Source organism: Mustela lutreola, chromosome 4 (assembly GCF_030435805.1).
Source record: "Mustela lutreola isolate mMusLut2 chromosome 4, mMusLut2.pri, whole genome shotgun sequence".
NCBI classification, from domain to species: Eukaryota; Metazoa; Chordata; class Mammalia; order Carnivora; family Mustelidae; genus Mustela; species Mustela lutreola.
The window spans coordinates 145,824,933-145,848,813 of NC_081293.1; the positions used below are offsets into that span (position 1 = coordinate 145,824,933).

Below are 23,881 nucleotides of genomic sequence, written 5' to 3' on the forward strand. Positions count from 1 at the left end.
GGCCAGTAAGAAATAAGGGAAGAAAAAGGTGGATGAATTATTTAAGATGAGGTTGCACATACAAAACAGGTGTTATGGTACAACTCATCTTCTGTAAAAAAGGGCCCACAAAGCTGTCTCTGGGTTTTCAAGCAGCCACAAAAAAAGAGAAAAACACCATAGGTTTGTAAGATGGGTGCCGTCTGTGATGTAAGAACAAGCCAGCTGCACAGAAGGAAGCCCCCCGCTCTTTCTAATACCAAGTCCGGAGAGAAATCTCTGTGTTAAGTCCTCCTAGAGAAGCCCCACAGAACATAATAAATAATGAGTGTCCTCAAAAACATCCAAGTAAATAGGACAAAGCTTGTCTTAGGACTTTCAAAAGTATGTCTTTATAATGCTTTTGCCTAATTGTTTAATACCGAAGCAGCGTCCAGGAAAACACTTTGGCAAAGACCAAATAATGAACACCAGGCACAAACTTTAAGAGTCATTTAGAGCCAGCCAACAGAATGTGGTTTGCTGATCAGCAGCTTCAGCATCACCTGGGGGCTTGTTAGAAATGCAGACTCTCAGACTCCACCTCAGACCTACTGAATCAGAATCTTGAGGGGATTAGAGGGGAGCAATGATTTCAAATATCTAAGATGACTTATCGGACATTCAGATAATCTTTTATCGATCAGAGGGTACAGACTGTCAGCTATAAGATGAATGAGTTCTGGAGCTCTAATGTACAGCATGGGGACTCTAGTAAATTATAATAAGGTATTATATGCCACGCATCCACACATCAGTGGTAACTATGGGAGGTAATAGTTATTTAGTTAAATTGATTGTTGTAGTCCCTTGCAGTGTATACAGAGAATTATCATGTTGTATACCTTAAGTAGTTATAATTTTTATTTGTCAAAAATGAATAAGTAAAAATCAAAAGAATATTATTTCTCTTTTTGTAAAAAGAAGATTTTATTTATTTAAGAGAGAGAGAGATAATGAGCAGGAGGGAGGGGCAGAAGCAGATTCCCCACCGAGCAGGGAGCATGATGTGGGGGTTCATGGGGCTCAATCCCAGGACCCTGGAATCGTGACCTGAGCTGAAAACAGATACTTAACTGACTGAGCCACCCAGGAGTCCTTAAAGGAATATTTCTCTTACCTGAGTTTTAACTAAATCTTATGTGGCATTGGATATGGAGATTATCTCCATAACAATCAAAAGCAAAGTACATGAAATAAAAATATATTATTTTACTTGTTAAAGGTAGATCTGATGCTTTCACTGTCATCCAAGAAGGGGGAAACGTATTAAACATTTAGGTAATTTAGTTATTATCCACCATGTGTGAAGCACTATGTTAAGTACTCTGGGAATGTAAAAATGAACAAGACATGGTATCTGTTTCTAAGAAGCAATCTAGTAAGGGAGATTTAGTTGTAAACAAGTTGACACAATGAAATAAAAAACCACAGTGTACAAGAAAAATGCTGGTAGTTATTCTAATTCCTATTTTACAGATTTTTACAGAGGAGGAAATGGGTGCAGATAACTTGCCTTAGCTAACAAGTTAATTCAAGGTCTGTGTGGTCCTAAATCCAGTGTACGCTTTTAAAATGCAGGTTCTTAAGAAAAAGAAAAACAAAAAGGAAAGCCATTTAAAAAGTGACAAAAATAGTCTTATAAATCAGTAGGCTTCTGCATTCAACTTTAGTATTTCAAACAATGTACTAATTTGATTCACATCTTTTAGAATAAATACTTTTTAGTTAATACAAACTGAGGTGAATCCTGCAGTTTTCCTTAGGAATTTTTTAAGTAGGGATTAAAATTTTGTCAAAATAGACTGATTGCATTTTTCCCTAAAACAAGTAAGATTTTATTGATCTACAAAGACAAGCCTTTTTCTTTTTTTTAATCCTTGAGTGTTGTGTGAGGTTTAATGGAGTGAGGTATTTAGCACATAATAGGCTATCAGTAAACATTCACTGAATAAAGGCATTTGATATTTACCCTTGAGATCTCCTTCAGAGTCCAATATTATCAAAGGAATATATTTAGAATAAAACAGTCTTAATTTATTTAGAAATATTATGGTGTCATAATCCCTTTTACCAGAATGGAGATCCCCGCGTTTAAGCACTTTTACGTCCTTTGGCATTGGCTATGATGTCCCCCAGTCATGATGATGTGTGTATTTGTATTCTGTTCCCCTAGTAATGTAAGCCTTTTAGAGAAATTGTCAACTTTTTTTTTTTTTTTTTTTTCCCTGTGTGGAATCTAGTTAGCTCTCAGATGCTTAGTAAATATTTGAATGAACAGTGAATGGTGATCGCTATAAGAAGTCAGATCTGGTCTATGCCTTTTATCAGTTCCCAATGGTTGCCTTTTAAACTTGGTGGAGGCATTGCTAATCAGATGTGTTCTTTGATAATGCTTCTTAGTATTTATAATACTGCTGTGGAGAAAGCTAGTATTTGTTGCCTGCTTATTCATTGGCAGGCACTATTTTTAGAGCTTTAAAGACATCTCATTTAGTCAGCACAACAGTTTTAGGAGAAGTTCTTTTTTTCTCTACTTTGGAGATGAGAAAACTGAGGTGTATGGGAACTAACAATTTATGCAAAGTCATGGAACTACAAAGTGGAGTAGCTGGGTTTTAGATTTGCTTTTAAAAGCTTGGTTACTGCGTAAGGGTAGAAGTAAATGAGTAGCTAGGACAGAATGAATTACCAGGCCATTTATTCTCAAAGAGCATGGCTGTACAAAATAGGTTGATCTGGGACATTATAGTGCTCTCTTCCTGGACATTGACTTTGCTGGGATGGCTAAGCTTATCTTTGGGAAGTCACCCAGAGCTAGATCAACAGCTGTGTGCAGAAAAAGTAGAATCAGTATGTTAAATCAACTGAACCAGCCTTATGATAGATATTTTATGGCTCTAAAACATGGAGTAGACATGTTAGACAACTTTATAGCTGCTTCTTACTTAACAAAATGTATTCTAAGGGGAACCCTAATCAGCTTTTCTGAAGCCAGCACTACCATTCTCTCCCACTTACTTGGGAATAGATTCTTAAGGATCCCACAGTATGGATCATAATCCAGTTAACTGGGTGATATAGTATAGAGTAAGCACATAGGTCCAGAAACCATCATGCTGTAACTCTGTGGGACTAATGGGAAGAAGTCTCATCTTCATTTCCCCTGTAAAATAAGGTTTATACTCTGTATTTAAGGTATACAGAGCGTACCAACAAAAAGGTAGATGGCTAATAGAGAAAACAAGCAGAGGATTAAGATAGCTAAAGTTTTAGGGGCATAGTCTTTTCATAAACACCAAGAAGAGAAATTTTGTTACCTTTTTCTGATGGTGGTCATAAGTTTCTGTAGAGTGGAGTCAGTGAAGTCAAAAGTTACTCTTTAGTTTTTGTTTTTATTACAGAAGTAAATTAGTGATTATAAGAAGGATATAATGTATCAATTGTGGCTATATTTTCTATAAATAAAATGTAATTAAATGATCATTTCTTTTGATTTATTTTAACATGATGATTTGCTACTTATTAATACAGCCTGGCTTAAAAATTATCTCTACTCGAGCAGGTTGGTGCTAGCAAAGATATAAACACATCCTCTAGTCTTTTCCTCTTGCTAAGGTATTATTTTTAAAACCAACAAGGACCATTTAAACATGAATAATACTAAATACTGTCGGTTGCTTTATTCTTTTCTTTTTAAAATAAAACCAAAACAAAGCAATTAACTGCAAAGGGCTATATTAACCCAACTCAAAGGTTGCATATTTAAACATGGGAAAGTAAGGAAGTGTAGAAATTAAATTCTCATGGAAACATTAACTACTCTGCATTTCACCTGTGGTACATTAAAATACACATTTAATAGCCTAATTAAAAACATACTAAATTTAACATAACTGAATGGTTGTTAACCTGAGAACTTTACCTTTTGTCTTTCTTGTGCTTAAATTTGCACTTTACATTTCATTAATAGATTTTCCCATTCCTGAGACTTTTTTCCTTTTCAAGGAGTTGAAAATAGAGTAGTATTGTAATGACCTCTTACCATAACTGTGTATCATTTGATAAGAGTCAATTTATTTATTTCAGAAATTAAACCTTTTGTCAGGTTAAATAAAATCCTTTGGAAAGGTCTATGGCATTCAACTGTAATCATCAGTCAGCTTATGTTAAGCCAGATATTATTTATTAACTAAAAGTATCCACATGTAAAATACCAACCTGTTAATTTTTATGAGCATAACATAATATCCAATGAATTATCTTAAGAGCAGACTCTCAATTTGTGAGAAATTTAGTCCAGTGGAACTTTAAAAATGTATGAATTGATTTTGATATATCAAGTTCCAAGGATAGCTTTCTTATTTGGCTAATTCCTTTTTATCTAGCTATATCTGGGGACAAAATAGAAAGATAACTGATTGATCCCAGAAATGTCCTGGTTTAGAGTCTCTGGTGACTTTTAGTGAAGAATTGGGTATGTTTGATATAATGCTGTGCTCTTTCTCATCCTCATGAAGAGAACCTGTAAGATGATCTCTGTACAAGAAAGCAGCACTGGAAAAATTCAATTATCCTCTCTTAGGAGGGTCCCTGGAAAAGCCTCTGAAGTAAAAATGTATGGTTTTATAAGCCCTTCTCTAAATGTGCTATATGTGCTGAGCATGTGTGAAAACCATGAAACCTCTGTCTAGGGATTGGGGTACAGAAGATGCTGAACTCAGGAGCTTTTGTACAACTGTTTAGAATTTTAATTTGAAGAGGGAAGTACTTTGGCATTTCCAGAACCCTATCATCTTCAAGGTTTTATTGAAATATGCAACCTTGTAACATTTTGACTTTTAATGCTTGCATTGGATTCTGCGTTTTTAAATCACCTACAAGATATGCAGAGAGAAGTTTGTTCTGATGAGCATAAAACCATGACTTATTCAGAGCCAGGCAGAGAAATACAAGCTAATGGTAAAGGACATATCCACAGTAAATTAAGTTCTGGGTCACATAAGACTTTTTATTGATGATGATTCAGTGTCTTCCTTTATACAACAAAGGAACTTTTTTCAGGATCTGCTTAAGGGGGTATGTGCAGAGATGTGCATATGCCTGGGAAAGACCAGAGAGAACCCTAATCTTTATCTTTGGCTGATCTTGAGCTTCTGCATAAGGAGGAAGTCAAGACTAAGTGTTGTAAACTGTCCACCAGAACATTGAAATTTTGCCCCCAAATGCATATAGGACCACTTAACAAAATATGGGAGACATATTGGTTCATGTATTTAAGGAAATCTTTGTCTAAAAACTAGCTGATCACCAATTGACTGAGCAGTGACAGTGACTTCAGTGACTGCAAATAAAAATACAAACTTCAGAGAATTCAGAAAAGTCACTGAGCAAACAATAACAAAAATAGCAGGAGCAGAAGCAATAACAATATCACACAGACAAAACAACAAACTTTGGAGATGAGAAAGGAATCTTATATCCAGAATCACCACATTATATTGTTCAACATGTCTAGTTTTTTCTTTTTTCTTTAAAGATTTATTTATTTTAGAGAAAGAGAGAGAGTGTCGGGGGGGTGGCGGCAGAGGAATAGAGAGTGTCTCAAGCAGACTCTCCACTTAGCATGGGGTCCTCTGTAGGGCTTAGTCTCATGACTCTGAGATCATGACCTGAGCCAAAACCCAGAGTCAGATGCTCAACAAACAGGCATCCAAGCTCCTCAACATGTCTAGTTTTCACAAAAATGTACTATATATATGCATAAAAAGGAAGAAAAAAAAGGAAAGTATGGCCCATACATGGGGGGGGGGTCAATAAAAACTGTCCCTGAGGAAGCCCAGACATTAGACTTATTAGACAAAGGAATTAAACCAGCTATGATAAATGTTTAAAAAAATCTAAAGAGAATGATGTTTAAAGAAATAAAGGAGAATATGAGAACAATGTATTCTCAATCAAATATACAATATCAATAAACAGTTGGATATTATAAAAAGAAGAATCAAATAGAAATTCTTGAGTTAAAAAGCACAATAACCAAAATGAAAAATTTACTAGGGTATCTTAACAGATTTGAGCTGGTTGTAGAAAAAGAATTAGTGAGCTTGAAGATAGATCAATTGAAATTATTTGATCTGAGGAACAGATAAGTAAAAGAAAGAGGAAAAATGAACAGGTCTTCAGAGACCCGGTGGACATTGTCAGGTGTACCTACATGTACATAATGGACATTCCAGAAGGAAAGGAGAGAAAGAAAGGATAGGAAAGAATATTTAAAGAAATAATGGTTGAAAACTCCCCAAATTTGATGATAAGGATTAATCTACATGTCCACAAATTTCAACAAACCCCAAGTATGAAAAACTCAGAGACCCACACCCAGACACCTCATAATTAAACTGGTCATACAAAGATCAAAGAAAATCTTGAAGGCAGCAAAGGAGAAGAAACTCATCAAATTAAGCAAACCTCAGTATGATTGACAGATGATTACTCTTCAGAAACCATTACTCTTCAGACGCAGTAGTATGACATACTCAGTGCTGAAAGATTGTCGACCAAGAATTTTATACCCAGCAAAGTTATCCTTCAAATTCTAGGAACAAATTAAGATACTGCAAATTTGTCACTAGCAAACCTGCTACTAAAGAAATTCCTTCAGGCCAAAGTGAAAGGATACAAAACCACAATTCAAGCCCACATGAAGAAATAAAGAATTCTGATAGAGGTAACTATGTAGGTAGTATAAAAGACTATGTAAATGTATTTTTGTTTATAACTCTTATTCTCTTGATTTAAAAGATAATTGCATAAAACAGTAACTATAAAATGATGTAATGGGTAATAGTGTATTAAGAAGTAATGTGTATGAGAATAATAACATAAAGGAGGGAGGAATGAACAAAGCTATATAGTAGCAAAAGTTTTATATCATGTTGAAATTAAGTCGATATTAATCTGAACTACATTGTTGCAAATTAAGATAATTTTAATCCCCTGGGATTAAAAAGAGCAAAATATACTTATAAAAATGACAAGGGAGTTAAAATTGTACACTACAAAATATCTGTGTGACATAACATAAGGCAGTAATGGAAGAATGGAGGAACAAGGAAAAGAAAGAATAGAGGAACGAGAGACATCACATAGAAAACAAAATTGCAGACATAAATTCTATTTTATTAGTAACTTATTTAATATAAGTAGATTGAGTAAACTAATTAAAAGCCAGATATTGATGGAATGGATAAGAAAACACCATATATCTAATATGTACTAAGAAACATTAGATTCAAAGACACAAGCAGTTGGAAAATAAAAGGATGGGAAAAGAAGTAGCATGCTACCAGTAGTGAAAGGGAATTCAAATATCAGACAAAAACTTGTACTAGATGCAAAAGAGGACCTTTTTAAAAAATGATCAATGGTCAATGAAGAAGACATAACAGTTATAAACATTAATGTACTTAATAACTGAACCACAAATTATACGAAACAAACACTGAATAAAGGGAAAAATTGAAAGTCCAACAATAATAGTGAGATACCGTATCCCCCACTTTTAATAATGAATAGAAAAACTAGACAGATGATACATGAGAAAATAGCAGATTATAATAACAATAACACTCTAAACCAACTAGACCTAACAAACATCTGTTTGAACACTCCAGCCAACAGCAATGTATTATACATTGTTCTCAAGTGCATAAGGTCTGTTCCCTAAGATAGACTATGAACAAGTTTCAGTTAATTTAAGAGGATTGAAGTTATGCAGAGTGTATTATCTATCCACAATATAATGACATTAGAAATAAAAAACAGAAGGGAATTTGGTAAATTCACAGATACTTGGGAATTAAACAACACTCTCTTAAATAACCAATGTGTCAAGGATGAGCAAAACAGATTTAACATACATATATAATTATTAATGAATTAAAGAAGTCGTAGACACATCATGGTTTTTAAAAAAATTTACTTTGCAATTATACAAGGAAAGTATTTTTTTAATGATCATGAAATGAGGTATGGGAGATGTAAGAAGGACATGGATGTAGAGGCCAGCAATTCATTTTCATTCATTTTGAAGAATTGACACATTCTTATTTTAGAAAAGATAATTTTTGTTAAGGCAGTCTTACCCACATACGCCTACTATATGAATTTTATTTCTTACATTCTAATTAATTACTATCTTACTGACATTTCAAAGCCTTTCTTCAAATTTAGGTTTCAATTAGAAAAAATTTCAGATTGTACGTGAAAGTGTTCATGTAAGTGAATTTAGGAATTTAGGTCTATATATTCTTTAAAAATGTTGACTACATCTCAGTGGTATTTAGCCCAAATCTTTTTCATTTACTTTTTGTCATACACATTAGTGTCATTAAGGGAAAACTGTTTAGTTGTTATAGGGATATTTAAACATTGTGCCGAGGAGTATCTGTATATTTTTCCATCATGATGCATTGTTAAGTTCAGAACACATATACTTAAGAGATGATACTTATTGAAGAATAATGAGGACTTTTTACTATAAATGGTGAATTTGATTAATTTCAGTCTGTGTTAGGTAGTGAAAAAAATAGATCCTGAAAACATTCAAAGAAAACTTCTTCCTTTCTTCAGATTAAGGAGAAATCAGTACTGGGTGTTTCGAATGGATACACTATCACTTACAATCTCCATGCTTGTGGAAGGGAGACCAAAGCAAAAATCATGATAAGCACAAAAATGTTGCTGGAAGCAGTGTCTTGTGAACTATTTGGTCATGTTACTTTCTTTCACACAATTTTAAGTTTGAAAATCAGACATTTATTTAAAAAAGTCAAAATAACTGCCAAGGAGGAATATTTTATTAGTTCATAGTTGATAGCTGTTTTCTTAATTATTGTGGTGGGGTTGGTTCAACACACAGGAATTAGAGTTGGATCAGAAAGAGAATCTCTGCACATTCCTTGAATCTGGGGGCTTATTTCCCCATGGTGTCCAGTATATTCTATAAAGGGCACTTTTGTCATATGTTTCCTCAACAGGAAATATTTTGTGCTTCTGGTTCTATGTTCTACATAACTTTGTATGTGGTAGACAATAAATATTAGTTGAATACATACTATGAAAATCTCAACAAAAACCCATGAAGCCATTCTTATAGTATATTTCCAATATTACGATTCCTCTTCTCAGTACTGAATTGTAAAATGCTGAGCACCAGGAATGATGAACACGGCCAGTCTTAACTGATATTGGTAGTACTCATAGCTATTGGAATAATTGAAAATGTACATTTTTGATCAATTAATATCTTCATGAGAACTCATATTTAATAGAGCTAATAAAAACACTAAACCTATGAGAATATTCAGAAAGCAAAGAGAATGGTATATTAGCTTTTGTAAGATTCTTCTAAAAATGTTAATTATGTTGTATATTTTATAGTTACTTTCTTTTGAAAAAAGATTTTTTTATTTAAAGAGAGAGCACAGAGGGAGATTGTGAGGGAGAAGCAGTCTCCCTGATCTACAGAGAGCCCAATTCAGGTTTTGATTCCACAACCTGAGGCAAAGGCAGACACTTAACTGACTGAGCCAGCCAGGTGCCCTTATTTTATCGTTATTTTCAAAAAGTTATCAGTTCCATGTTTCATTGATAAACATGCAATTGATAAACAAAATTCTTGAGCTGATACTTTCTTTGATGGCTGCCTTATTTATCATGTACTCATGGTATTCAGCACAAAGAATTTTCTTCACAAAAGTTGGTTGAAGAGCTTGAATTTTATATTTTCCTTTATGAATGTTTAAGTTGTACAAATCGCATTTCCAGCTGAGTTGAAGAATTTTCAAATGCCAGAGAGGTTCCCAGAACCTAAATTTAAAAAAACTTTTGTTGCTGAAAATCTTTTCTTAGGCTCAGGATCCTCAGTTTTCAAATGTGGTTGATTTTAATTAAAGTTTAAAGAGAAAAAGAAACCATTGGAAAGATATTGGAACTAAATAATTCACTTCTGGTGAATAGGGAGTTTGCAGTTTGAGTTAATGGTATTCATTACACTGATTAAAAGCAGTGAGCCATTTTGCCCTTGTTTATTTTCCAAACCAATGTTTTCAGTAATGGGGGTGGTTGGTATTTGATGTTTATCTGATGAGGTATTTACTGATGGGCTGCTTTGTCCTCTCTGCTTAAATTGATAACCACTTGAAAGGAACTTATCAGACAAAAGAACAACTTCTTTTCTGGAGCTGGACCATTTATTCCAAGTTTAGACAGTGAGAAAACAATTGAGTAGCTTTTATTGCCACCAGCTGTGCTATGGTTATTTGAACAAATGGAAGATTAAAGGAAATGTACAATCTCATTATATACAGCATTACCCAAAATCAGGATTCTTTTGCCTAATAAATATTGCATTTGTAGTTGAAGAACTTATAATTACTTAGATTTCAATTGCTGTGATGAGTTTGCTGCTCTTTGAAGGCTCATGTGGGTCTATCAAAATTGAATCTTCTAGAATTTCAGAGAAGATAATGCTGCAGGGTTTGTAGCAACTTTATGGTTGACTTGCAGATGTATGTATATATCTATACATATTATATATAATATAGTATATATTTTAATATATAATATAGTATATTATAATATATAGTATAATATAATATATAGTATATATTATTTATAATATTCATACATATTCTATAAAGTATAAATATTATGTATTATATAACATAATAAGCATATATTGTATATAATGTATATATTATATGTAACATATATACAGTATTTAATGATAATTATATATCCACATACTACACACACACCCACACACACACACTCCAAAATAAACAACTTGAACAATAAAACAAACTCTTTAAAAATTACATCTCTCATCAAGAAATTCCAGTGATTAATATCATTTGGCTACTCTAGGACTTTGGAAAAAATGAGAAGTGGGTGTTTAAATGTTTTAAGAGGTAATTTTCCAAGCAATTGAGCAGGTAGTTAAAAATACCTTGTTTTCATTTTCTTGCCTGAGATAATCCTAAACTCTAAAGGTCTGAAGGAGAGTAGAAGAAGCCACATTGAACAGAGTCAGGAATCTATGCTCCAGATGTAAAATCTTCACACTTGCCAGGCTTCAGGGTTCATTGATCAATATATGGAGTCATTGTATTTGAAATATGAACCATTGTGCCTCCTTGTCAAACTGGGAATGGCTTTTTGTGGTTCAGCCATTCTGTTGACCTAAATATGTAGTTTCATGGTAATTGTTCTTGTACCCGTTCATTGGTATAACTCATTAAATGTTGTCATTGAGGAGAGATGAACTCTTCATTGAGACAGAGTTAGACTATAAAAAAAGAGTAGAACAGGGTTTTTGAACCTCAACACTTGCTGTATTGAACTTTTGGACTCGATAATTCTTTGTTGTGGGGGCTAGTTGTGTGCACTGCAGGATGGTCAGCAGTGTCTTTGGCCTCTATCTATACATGCTAGTAGCACTCTACTGCTACACTATAACAATGAAAACTGTCTCCAGTTGTTGCCAGATGTCCTCTGCAAAATTGTCCCAGTTGAAAGTGACTATGATAGACAATGACCTCCTGGCAAGTGTGTTTGTTCTTACTCATCTCTGTGTCCTCCATACTTACGAAGGGCCTGGCATAGAGTTGGACTTGAATAAATGTTTGTATACAATTTTTTTAAATAGATGATTTAGGAAAGAAAGGTGGTTTATTTTTCTATCACTTTTTCTGCCATTAAGTTCCCATGTTATTAGTAGAACAAGCATGAAATAAAAAGATTCAATGCTGCATTATTTATAAAAAGCAAAGTCAGAAAAATATCTGAATGCCCTACTAATGTAGAAAATAGCCAAGTCATTATGGTGCATTTTTAATTTTTCTGTGGAATATTATACATTCATAACATGGGTCATGTACCAAATCTTTTAAATGACATTGTTTTTATAAAAAGTAGTTTATAAACTTAAAGAATGATTTTTTGAATACATATGTATGTACACATATGTGTAAATGCATTGTTTTTAGGTGAAAAGAAGAAGATGGGAAATGCTCTCTTATTAGTCATGGTTGCTTCTGGCATTATGATTAGATTTTATGTGTACCTTCTGAATCATATTGAACAATGGTCTTTAGAAAAGCCAAATAAAATAGAAAACAGCTACGTTTGAGTGCATTTTGTATCTTCAAATTGGCATTTTGTTCAATTTTTAATGAAAAGACAAAAAAAGTAAATTAAAAGCTTTACTTACTTTTTTTGAAATTAAGTTACTCAAATTTTCTTGTAATTGTGTTGATTTGATAAGAACAAATGTAGCATCAACATTGATTTGCTATACTACACACAATCTGTCAAGAATACTTAGTGCATTTAATAATTATACAGAATGTTCAAGAAATAATTTCTGTGAAGTTTGTCTGAATTGCAAACATCCTTATGTACTATTGATCATCTCTCACCATTATTGCTTGCCATGATATGGTAAAACTTCCTTAGAAATTATAATTAGGGGAGGAAATATAGTTCCTGCAAGTGTATAGTATATGACTTTAAAAGAATAATGAAATCTGAGTTATTTGAATCTCACATGTGTGACTGTATACCTGTATACTCACTTGGTATAGACATGTATATTAAAGTGAGATTGTGTAGGAGCTATTTGTGAATTAATCCCAGCTTTCTTGTGTAAGTGCATTTTAGGTATGGACATGTTGTCTTGGAAAGAGAGGATCCATAGCTTAGAACATTAGTTCCCATTTCTGCCTCCTTGTCATCACATTGGACCAGAAAGCCCTTATATTTCAGGCTGCCATGTATTTTGAGTGAGAAGTCAACAAATATTTGATATTAGTTTCCCCTTTATTTTCCTGGATCCTAGAAATGCTGTGATCTGAACTTTTGTGCACCCCATGACTTTCCCCCAGGCTGAACACTTTGTTTTACTGCCTAATTCCTAATTTTTTTGAAGCCTCTTAACAACACTTCCTCAAGATGGGCATTCCATGATGCCTTCTCTCTTGGGTCCCCAGTTGTACTCATAGCACCTTGCACTTCCCTTGTCATAACACTTTAATACAGAATGGTGAGTTCTTAGTTAAGATCTGTCTTCTCCAGGAGCCCGTAAGCCTCTGTGAGACTGGGAGCCAAGCACATTCCATTTACTAATGTATTTTTAGAATGTATTAAAGTGCCCAGCATATAGACTGAATTTGATAAATATTTGATAAATCATTGAGTGACTGAATGAAGTAAGAAATCTAAATTCAGACTTTGAGGGGGGACAGAGTAAAATGCCTGAGAAACAATTCTCAGGTAATGTAGAATAGTGCATTTGCTGAACAATGACTGGGCATCAAATGCTGTTTTTCTTTTACCACCAAAAGTTCTGATTTGGATTACATAGAACTTTGGAAATGTGAATTTTAGTAATGCAGTAAATTGTTAAAGAATAGCAGTGTTGCCAACATTTATTTATTTTCTTCTAAGATGAGTGCTAGCCATACTACAAGTATAGTTATCACATTTGGATCAAACATTTCCAGTTAAGAGAAGCATTACTTAAAAACCTTAGCAGTGTTGGGTGGGCACTTTTCACATCTGGAAATTAACACTCCTTTCAGTCTCTTGATTATATGTTAACCTTGTAAACATATTAATTGTTTCTTCATAGGAACATGTTATAATATATTGGTATTTTAAAATACTAAATATGTACAGAATATATTTAAAATTAAGTATTGTGTCTGTGTGTGTGTGTGTGTCTGGATTTTCCCCCATGTTAATTTTATCTTAACTGAAATTAAAACAAAATAATGCCCAATAGTATGTTTATGGTTTATCATTGTAACAGGATTTTATTTCTTATGTAAATATCCCAACATTTTGTCATTCATTGATTCATAATCAAAATGCATACAAGGAGCACTGAATGTACAATGAACGCTGGATACAAAGATCAAGACAATGTATTTCCATAGTTAGAAAATACAATTGAGGATGTCTGTAACATTTGGCACATGCTAAAAAAGAGCCTAGGAATAAATCAAATAAAAGATAAAAAATACCTTTTTGTAGAAAGATGATCTTTAATGAAAGGCATTTGAGAAGATTTAAGTAAATAGAGAAAGATACTATCCTCATGAATTGAAAATCAGTGTTACTAAATTTTTAATTCTCCTCAAATTGAGTTATGGAATTCTAATCAAGTACCCAACAGATTTTTTTATGGAATTCAACAAGCTGATTCTCAAATTTATGTGAAAAAATAAAAGGCCAAGGAAAGAAAAGAGAGTCGTGAATAAAAAGAGAAAAAAATGGGAAAAATGGCATTATAACATATGTAGACTTCTTACAAAACCCTAATATTATACTTGATGCATAGCCAAATTGATTAGAGCACATTGCCAAGAAAGCACCAATTTATATGTGGAAACCAGATATATGACAGAGATGTCATTGTAGATCATCAAAGAGATGAGTTATTCAATAAATGGTACTGGGATAAAAATTTGAATTTGTATCCCTACCTCATAAAAGCACAGAAGCAATTTCAAATGAATTAAGGATTTACATTTAAATGTGAATTTGGAAAATATGATACAGAGAATGGAAGAATTTTCTAGGAAAATACAAAACACTATCTCAAAGGAAAGGATTGATAATTATGAACAATAATTATGAATATTAAATTTGTTCAGTGAAAGAAAAAGAAACAAGTCAAAGACTGGGGAAAGATATGTGTGCCATAAATATGACAAATGGTTAACATTCAGGATATCAAAAAGAAAAATAAGTAACCCAGGGAAAACAGGACAAATAAGAATAGTCAATTTTGATAAAATGAAATCTAAATGGCCACTAAACAACCTAAAGTCATGATCAGGGAAATGCAAATTGAAGCTACAGTGTTATGCAATTACGTACAACCATTGTTCTGACAAAATAACAAAGTTCAATACCAAGTATTGGTGAGAATGTGGAGCAGTAGGAAATTCTACCATACTGGGGAGAAGTGTAAATTAGTATCACTTATGAGAGCAGTATATTCGTAAGTATGTAGTCAAGTTGTGTGCCTTATTAGGGCCCATCCAGCAATGCCACTGGGAGGTATATCACAGAGATACTTCTGTGTACACAAGACATGTACAGAAATGTTTATTTCAGCATTGTTCATAATACTGAAAAACTAGAATTAAAACCAAATATCCATCAATAGGAAAATGGATAAATAATTTGGGGTATTTTCATGCAATGGAATATTACATGTCTTTTTGATAATGAATGAGATAGGCATGTATAATCCTATAATCTCGAAAATATGTTTACACTGCTCTGTATTAAGATTACACACATATGAAATAAAATCAAAGTCCTGCTTACGAATGACGAGAACTAAATTCTTTATGAAACTTGAAATGAAATTAATGATAGGCCAGGTGTGGATATTGAAAGGCTAACTTGTAGCATAAGGCAAGGGGAGTTCACCCAAGAGCAGGTGTGGACTTTGGCACAGTATTTCCTCTAACTGTACTTTTAAAATTCTTATGTGGAAACTTAGCAAAACAAAATCCTCATATGTTCTGCAAACACTCTGTTGAATTTCTTGGGTAATGCATTCAGCGTGTATCAAGCTTTTTGATGTTATTTTAACATGTCTTTCTGTAATTGTTTTTTAAGTGTGGCACTTGAGTTTTCAGGACTGTTCTGAGTTGTGATTGATCATTGTACATGCATTTTGAATAGGGACATCTGTCTCTGAAGCGTATTATGTCTCCTGACATGCCATTTCTCAGCTTGACAGAGCACCTCTAGAGGGCATAGGTTTTAATAAGAGAGAATATGTGATTTTTTTTTCCATAGAAAGTGGGTGGTGTTACATTTTATAAAGAAATAATGAATAGTTGGAATGACAGCTTACCCAATTTACTTTTTTTATGAGCCAAATATAAAACCAGAAATAATGCTTATTCATTTAGCCTTTATAATATTCATTTCAAACGTTTTTATAGGAGAATATTTACTAAGTTTGGTCATAGTCCTAGCAGACAGTGACAAAAGTGGCTTCTTTGTCTTTTTCTCCTAAATTTTTCTTTTTGTATCCTTATTATTTTTCTTTTAGACCCTAAATGTCTTCTTGCATTCTATTATATGAGCAAGTTCACATTTTAAAATACTTTGGAAGGTTGTAATTTTTAAAAACATGTTATGGTTTTTTATTACTAATTTTAAATCTGTTTTGATACTATTATTATAGTATCAGTAAAAAAAAAAAAAAGATACAAGGATGAATGAATGAGTTTTCTGTGGACTCTGCCCTTGAGGAGCCCTGACTTGAGTGAGAGAACTAGATAAAAACACCTTCATAATGATAAAATGGGAGCACTCAGGCAGAAGTAGGGATGATGGCCCGTGACATTGAAGAAGCAGGGACGAGCTCTCTTGAATGGGGTGACACTGAGCAAGCTGACAGACAAGATAACTGATCTAAGTCTGAACAAGTGCATTTTTTGGGGCACCTGGATGGCTCAGTGGGTTAAGCCTTTGTCTTAAGCTCAAGTAATGATCTCAGGGTCCTGGGATCGAGCCCCGCATCGGGCTCTCTGCTCAGTGGGGAGCCTGCTTCCCCCTCTCTCTCTGCCTGCCTCTCTGCCTACTTGTGATCTCTGTCAAATAAATAAATAAAATCTTAAAAAAATATTTAAACAAGTACATTTGAAAAAAAGAAGGGAAGGGCAGACAGGTGGAACACCAAGCCTAAGTGGATAGAAGAGGGAAAGGTCTTGGCCAGTTGATGAAAAATGGGGACTTCCTTGTACATGGAGACCAGGTCTGTGCAGGAAATGACCAATAAATCTAGAAAGGTGGAATTTTCATTTATGTATATTATTTATAGTCCTTTGCTTCCACTTTGCTTTCCTCTGCTATATTGCCTTGCACTACCATCTACTCCAGACATTTCTTAGTCATTGGAGAAGAGTCACAGGTAGTTATATTTCCTACCTCATTTTCTCAGTACCTAACAACTTCTTTCAGTTGTCTTGATTTCCAGAGATGGGACTTAAATTTTAGTTACTGTGTTCAAAAGATTTAATGAAAGGTCCTACCCTTGATCTAACTAAATGATTGGCCAATTTTCTAACCAAAGAAAATGTTCATGGTTTAACAGGTCACCGATTTAAATTTCATTGATGAATTTTTCTCTTTGTTTGGTTAATATTACTGGTTCTTGAGGATACATATTAAAAAAAAGTTTATGATGTGTGCATTTATGGAACTAAAGTTTATGGTTATTTTTTTTTCCCAGTCTGTGTCACTGCACTTGCTTAACCCTACACTTTCAACATCCTCCAATCAGGAAGGAATACCACCTTGAACTTCGATTTTGTAGAAAGCTCCTCCTTTGAATTGTTTTAATTATGACTTAACAGTTTCCCATTTCTGGATATTTTGGTAAAATTTTAGAGCATTTAGAAATCATATGCCGTTCCTTTCAGTTACAAGAAATTATCCTTTTATTTCCGTGATCCGTTAAATGGGTATTTTGGTACTTAAAACATGTCAGAAGATTAGCTTCGTGTCTAGAATGTTTGCCCTAAACAGCTTAAAGGCATGTGTTGTTTGTTCACATTTAGCAATGACTTTAAAAAATTGAAAAAAAATCTTTGAATGGACTGCTTTATTAAAATAATGGAAGAACTCAGTAGAGGAAGAACTCCCAGGGAAGAGGTTAAATAATATAAATAGCTCTGCTGAGAGTGCAACAAAGTTCTCTATTGTGCTGTTGCCACAGCAGCACCAATAATTCAAAACAAGGAAATGGAGTCTCATGTTTAATATAATACAGACTTTTCCCTAGAACTTCTGTGGTCTAGGGTTTTTCAGGGATTGGCATGTTTATCTACATATGTCTAAATTTAGATATGCCTTTTATGTAACATGGTAAAAGAGAAGTACTTAAAATTCTATAAGATGCAGGTATTTCTTAAGTATTTTTGTTTGTTTTAAAATTGACTTTAAAATATCAGGAATTTTCCTGGTGAAGTAATGCCCTAGGATATTGTGAATATGTGCATATGAAGAGGGACATAATCTTTTATGCATTTTATATATTCGATTTTAAAAGGTCACTTTGGAAGGTATGAAGAAGTGTTTGGTGTAGCGCAAGAGTGAAAAGTGATTTTTTTTTTTTTTCTGTTGAAGCATTTTAATCCTGTAACAAGAGCTACCTCTGCTATAGTAGTGAGTATTCCATTCTGAAAGTCCAATCTGGAAACTCAGAAACATGGATGTAGAAGTTTCCAAGTTTTGAAGTAAACTTTATGCCATTTTAGAGATAAATTTGAAAGATATTGGACTGCTATCTCAGATATGTATAAAATTTAATTCACTGTAAAATAAAGAACAACTTAAACTCTGCCAGAATCATTCTAATAGAGTAAAACCTTATTTATAAAAAACATTCAAATGTAATATACTACATTTTATTAACCAACTGAGCCACCCAGGCGTCCCTATTATACTACATTTTATTAAACTCATGTGACACAACATAGTCCAGATAGAGACTTCCTTTAGAATATAATTTTTCTTGTCCCTGTGTTAGCTGTTTTGTCTCACTATCTGCCTACCTGGCTTTCATATTACCAACTTAACCCTTATTCTTACTAAAAAATAGTGGTTAGGCAATTCTGATTGTTATGGGATAAGAATAAATGAAATGATTAGGGAAATTTTTATGTTCTGATCTTCTCTACCCAATGACATCATGATGAAGATGATGCAAAAAATTGGTCAAATGTCTTTCCAGTATGAATGTGTGTTTGCATTTTACCCTTTTAATAAGGACAGATGTTGCCTAGAAGCTAGTTTTCTCAAAGGCTTAATTCACATTCTATGTGTAAATTGGCCAACTACTATTTTTTACACAAAAATTTTATTAAGGGATTATGATTCCATTTCACTTATCTTTTCTGTCTAGTGTCGAAAGGGGAATTCTCAGAGGCTTGAGAAAGTAATTGTGCATTAACCTTAAAAATGATCAAAAAGTTAAAAAGGAAGGAAAAGGAAAATATTCATCCATTCAGCAAATACTTGCTAAGGAAGTACCTCTGTTGCATTTCTAGGCATTGGAGAGAAAGTATTAAAAATGTTGGGATAGCCTCATGAAATATACTTAAATCCTTAAAGAGGATTTCGTGATAATGTACTGAGATTTTTTAGTATTGTTATGACTCATTGCATTCATTCACTCATTCAGGCAATGCTTGCCTCATGAGAACATCAAAATTTTTATTATGTAACCTAATCTCCCTTTCTTCATCCAATTTTTTTTCCAGTTTCTCAAAAGGAATAAAATTTTAAACATTAAAAGGTCTTCACTGTCATTGGAAAACAGAATCAGGTTTATCCATTCTAGGATAATTCTTTCTTTTATTTTACCATTCCCATTCCAACCTCGATGCTTTATTTTTAGTGTGCCTGAGGAAGACCAAGTGTGAGATTGAAGAGCAGAGCTCTGTCTGTGAGATTGAAACAGAGTCACAGTCATCTCTGTATCCTGGAGGATAATAAGCTTTCTGTACGATGGCCATGTTGTACATGGTAGTAGTGAACATCATAATTATTCATTGGCTTCTATCCACAGATTGTTCTCTAGAGGAGGGAAATACTGCATGAGCTTTGTGGCCAGTTTTCCTGTTCAGACTCAGTATGCTTGGTGGAACATGTTTTTATAGGTACTCTGTGTAGAAAGAGAAAGGCTGACAAAGGTTTCCATGACTTTCAGTCTTCGAATGATGAAAACTGAGGACCTGGTGGAGGATTTCAGGAAACCACTTACTTAATTGACTCTCTTTTCAAGGAAAATGTATTTCAAAGGATAATGGCCTGAGATTTGACTCCAAAGCTTCAATGTAGATCAGAAATTCTTCAGGCTGAACTATATAGCTAATGCTCAATTACCTTAGCTTCTATTGAACCATATTCTAAACACCTTCTTTTGTAACCATCACCTTGTGCCGAAGTCTATATTTTTAGCCTTTAAGCAGAGCTCAAGCACTGTATTTAGACATCTGACTTGAAGACAAAAATTGCTCAGTGAGCAGAACAAATGTTCAGAAAATAACATTTCAAGGTTAGAGTTAGTGTCCTGAATAAAATTCCTTTTCTTCTTTTCCTCCCTACTGAATATAACATAAATAATGTACCCTGACTGGCTTTCAAGACTAAAAAAATCAGAGAATAGGAGTGAACTTGAAGAAGAAAGAGGGAGTAATTAAAAATTGAAGGGGCTTTTGTTGAACTATTGTTTGCCTGAAACTAAGTATACATTTTATTCCTGATTCAATAGGATTATGGATCTTAAAAGGATTTAAAAAACCGTAAGGTAAAGCTTGTAGAAAAAGTGCCCGAATGAGCCTACAGCCACCTTAAAAAATATTGAAAGAACACACACACACACACACACACACACACACACACACACAGTCATTATCATATCCTTCTCAGAGTAGAGAAGAGAAAACTATATAAATATTATTTATGCTTACTTGTAGTATTGTGGTTAATCAATTTTTGACCATTTACAATGTGCTGGCCCTTTCTGTAATTGACCTTGCTTAATATTCATAACAATTCTGTGAAATAGGCATTATTAGCCCCATTTTATAAATAAGAAAATAAAGGCCAGAGCATTTAATAACATTTCTAAGACATCGAGTTAGTGGTAGCATATTATGGATATTTCTTAGGAAAATCCTAAAATGGTCCCTGAGACTCCCTAGTCTTGAGAAATAAAAACAGTTTAATTCTTAGGGGAATAGACAGGAGTGAAACAACACAATTATTATTGTTAAACAAGACATGGCAAGGTCCCCGGACCATTTCCAGAAAGGGAAGTCACATATTTGCACTGGGAGAAAGTGATTATCACTTGGTGGAAATTACTTTAAAGGAATGCAGGCCATTTGGCTTGTGTATGACTCGGTGAGGGACTTGTCCCTTTGTATCCCAGGAAGTAAAGGATATTGTAATTGCATTTCACAATGGGCCGGTAAGAAATGGGTCTGGGCACTACTTCCTTTTTGCTGCCTGGTACAGGGTATAATCTTAACTTAGTACAACACAGTCTCTGTGTAAACAGCTAGAACCCAGGACTGTTTTAAAGATCTAAGTTTCTCAACCTTGGAATAAGGTCCCGAAAGAAATGTTGGAAAATCTAGGTGGTTTTTAGGCACTGTATTTAGAAACAAATAAAGAACATGTGGAACTCTTTGACCCTTTTCTGATCCTCAATGTTCTAATAGTCAAAGTACACTTTAACCCAGCAGAGGGAGGCATTCCATAGTAGGGCATAGTAATAACGTAAGGAGAGAGAGAGTAAATCAAAGGTGAGTAAAAGATTTATTTTTAAACTTGGTGGAACATGAAGTTTATGCCACAGAAAGTGTAACAGCCGGCTATTTTTTGTTGAACTGATTATCTGTTCCTCTTTGCAGAATGGGTTGCATTGTACAGTACACATGGCTCAAATGGCATCTTAATTAGTTCATTTAAAATTCTAAAGGTTAGCATTGCATTTTTATGCTGAGTGTTGTGTTGTTCTAAAACGGAGAATTTTAAGTACTAAAATTTAATTCCATTTAGTGACTGAGTCATTGACTCTTTAAGACCTCTTGGAAGTTAACACCATTATTTACAGGTCAGCCTGGGGAAATTCAGTGATTTGCTCAAAGGGAAGTAGTAGTAAAGGGCAGAGTCAACCATCTAAGACTTTGGATTTTCGACAAGTATGAAAAACAGACAAAGTGATGCCATACTTCAGTTTCTATGTCTGTGGAGTATTCTGCCCACCCCACTACCCTAGGCAAATGAGAGGTAGAAAAAACACTCCTGTGGGAGTTGGACACATGTCTGGTCAAAACTCATCTCATGTCATCAACTATACCACTTGGCCAATTTAACCAGCCTTCATTTTCTTAAGTACCACTATGGTGTTTTGTGTGTGAATAGAAAGAAGTATGGGAGGTTACCACATCAACAATGGTTATTTTTGTTGTACAGATAATGAGGCAGTTTTTACTTCTGTCCTCATATATTTCTTCTGTTATTTGATTTGACAATATATGACTTGTATATTAGTTAAAATCTTCCCTTTAAATTAAAAAAAATGTGAATTTTCTTTATTATTTACAAATTATATGTAAGATCTGCTAATTTTTTTTACTTTAAAAAAATTTTTTTTAAATTTATTTTCAGCATAACAGTATTCATTGTTTTTGTACCACACCCAGTGCTCCATGCAATCCGTGCCCTCTGTAATACCCACCACCTGGTACCCCGACCTCCCACCCCCTGCCCCTTCAAAACCCTCAGATTGTTTTTCAGAGTCCATAGTCTCTCATGGTTCACCTCCCCTTCCAATTTCCCCCAACTCCCTTCTCCTCTCTAACTCCCCTTGTCCTCCATGCTATTTGTTATGCTCCACAAGTAATTGAAACCATATGATAATTGACTATCTCTGCTTGACTTATTTCACTCAACATAATCTCTTTCAGTCCTGTCAAAAGTTGGGTATTCGTCTTTTCTTTTCTTTGTTTTTTTTTAAATAGTATTTTATTTATTTATTTGACAGAGATCACAAGTAGGCAGAGAGGCAGAGAGAAAGGAGGAAGCAGGCTCCCCGCGGAGCAGAGAGCCCAATGTGGGGTTCCATCCCAGGACCCTGGGATCATGACCTGAGCCGAAGGCAGAGGCTTAACCCACCGAGCCACCCAGGCACCCCGGTATTCGTCTTTTCTGATGGAGGCATAATACTCCATAGTGTATATGGACCACATCTTCCTTATCCATTCATCCAAAAATATGGAACGCTTCACGAATTTGCGTGTCATCCTTGCGCAGGGGCCATGCTAATCTTCTCTGTATCGTTCCAATTTTAGTATATGTGCTGCCGAAGGGAGCACAGATCTGCTAATTTAAACTTTTTTTTTATCCCCATTAAACACTGGACAAATGATGGCTACATGAAGCATGAGACTCTGGGACCATTTCTGTGTCATTTGTTTCGATTTTTGGCTCAGAAGACATCATCTCAATTATATATTCAGTTGTGTGTTATTTTTTGTTTTTGTTTTTGATTTTTTTTGCCAGTTCTTGCTTATTTCATCTTCTATTATAGTAACTGCAGAGAACAAAAGCATGTTTTGTTCTCATTCAGAATCTAATTTATTTCATAATCTTCAAAAATTTGGTTTTTTAAGTTGTCTGTAATTTTAAGATTACTACAGGTGAACTATCTGGAGTCTAAAAAAAAAATCTTTTTATATTCTAGACATTGATTTTGTAGTCAAAATTATCTGTAGTTAGTTCTGGTCTTCCATTTACCAAATACGAGACTTTGGTCAGTTTACCAGGCTTTGGGAAAATTAGTCTCCTCATCTGTGAAATAGATGGAAGAAAACTTAACCCTCAAGATTACTGAGATCATTAAATGAGTTAAAATTTTCAAGTGTTTGGTATTATGGAGACTAGATGAAGATGGATTCCTTTCTCATTCACTTGATTTAAATTCAACATTCACTATTACTATTATCCCAGGTAAAAATTTGCTTATTCCTTTTGCAATAAATTGGGTGTAGATTTTAGCAGTCTGTTTTTAAGAGTAATTGAATTGTGTGGAGTAGCTAAGATGACCAGCTGAGACATTAACATAACATAACACATTGACATAAAGTTGATTTCACCCTAAATTGTCTGAGTTGCCAGGCAAGCTTCACTTTATCAAGGAATAAAATGAGAAATCCACAAAGCCAAAGTAACAATAAAAAATACTTTTGAA

At 33.9% G+C, this 23,881-nt stretch overlaps 1 protein-coding gene and 1 non-coding gene across 14 annotated transcripts in view; one reads left to right on the forward strand and one right to left on the reverse strand.

Annotated features, from left to right (window-relative positions):
• HDAC9 (histone deacetylase 9) overlaps positions 1–23,881 on the forward strand; it is a 940,182-nt gene that overhangs the window by 165,289 nt on the left and 751,012 nt on the right. The window lies entirely within an intron of this gene.
• Positions 22,900–23,006, reverse strand: LOC131830903 (U6 spliceosomal RNA). The gene has a single exon (XR_009353436.1). It is a non-coding gene; the product is annotated as a U6 spliceosomal RNA (small nuclear RNA).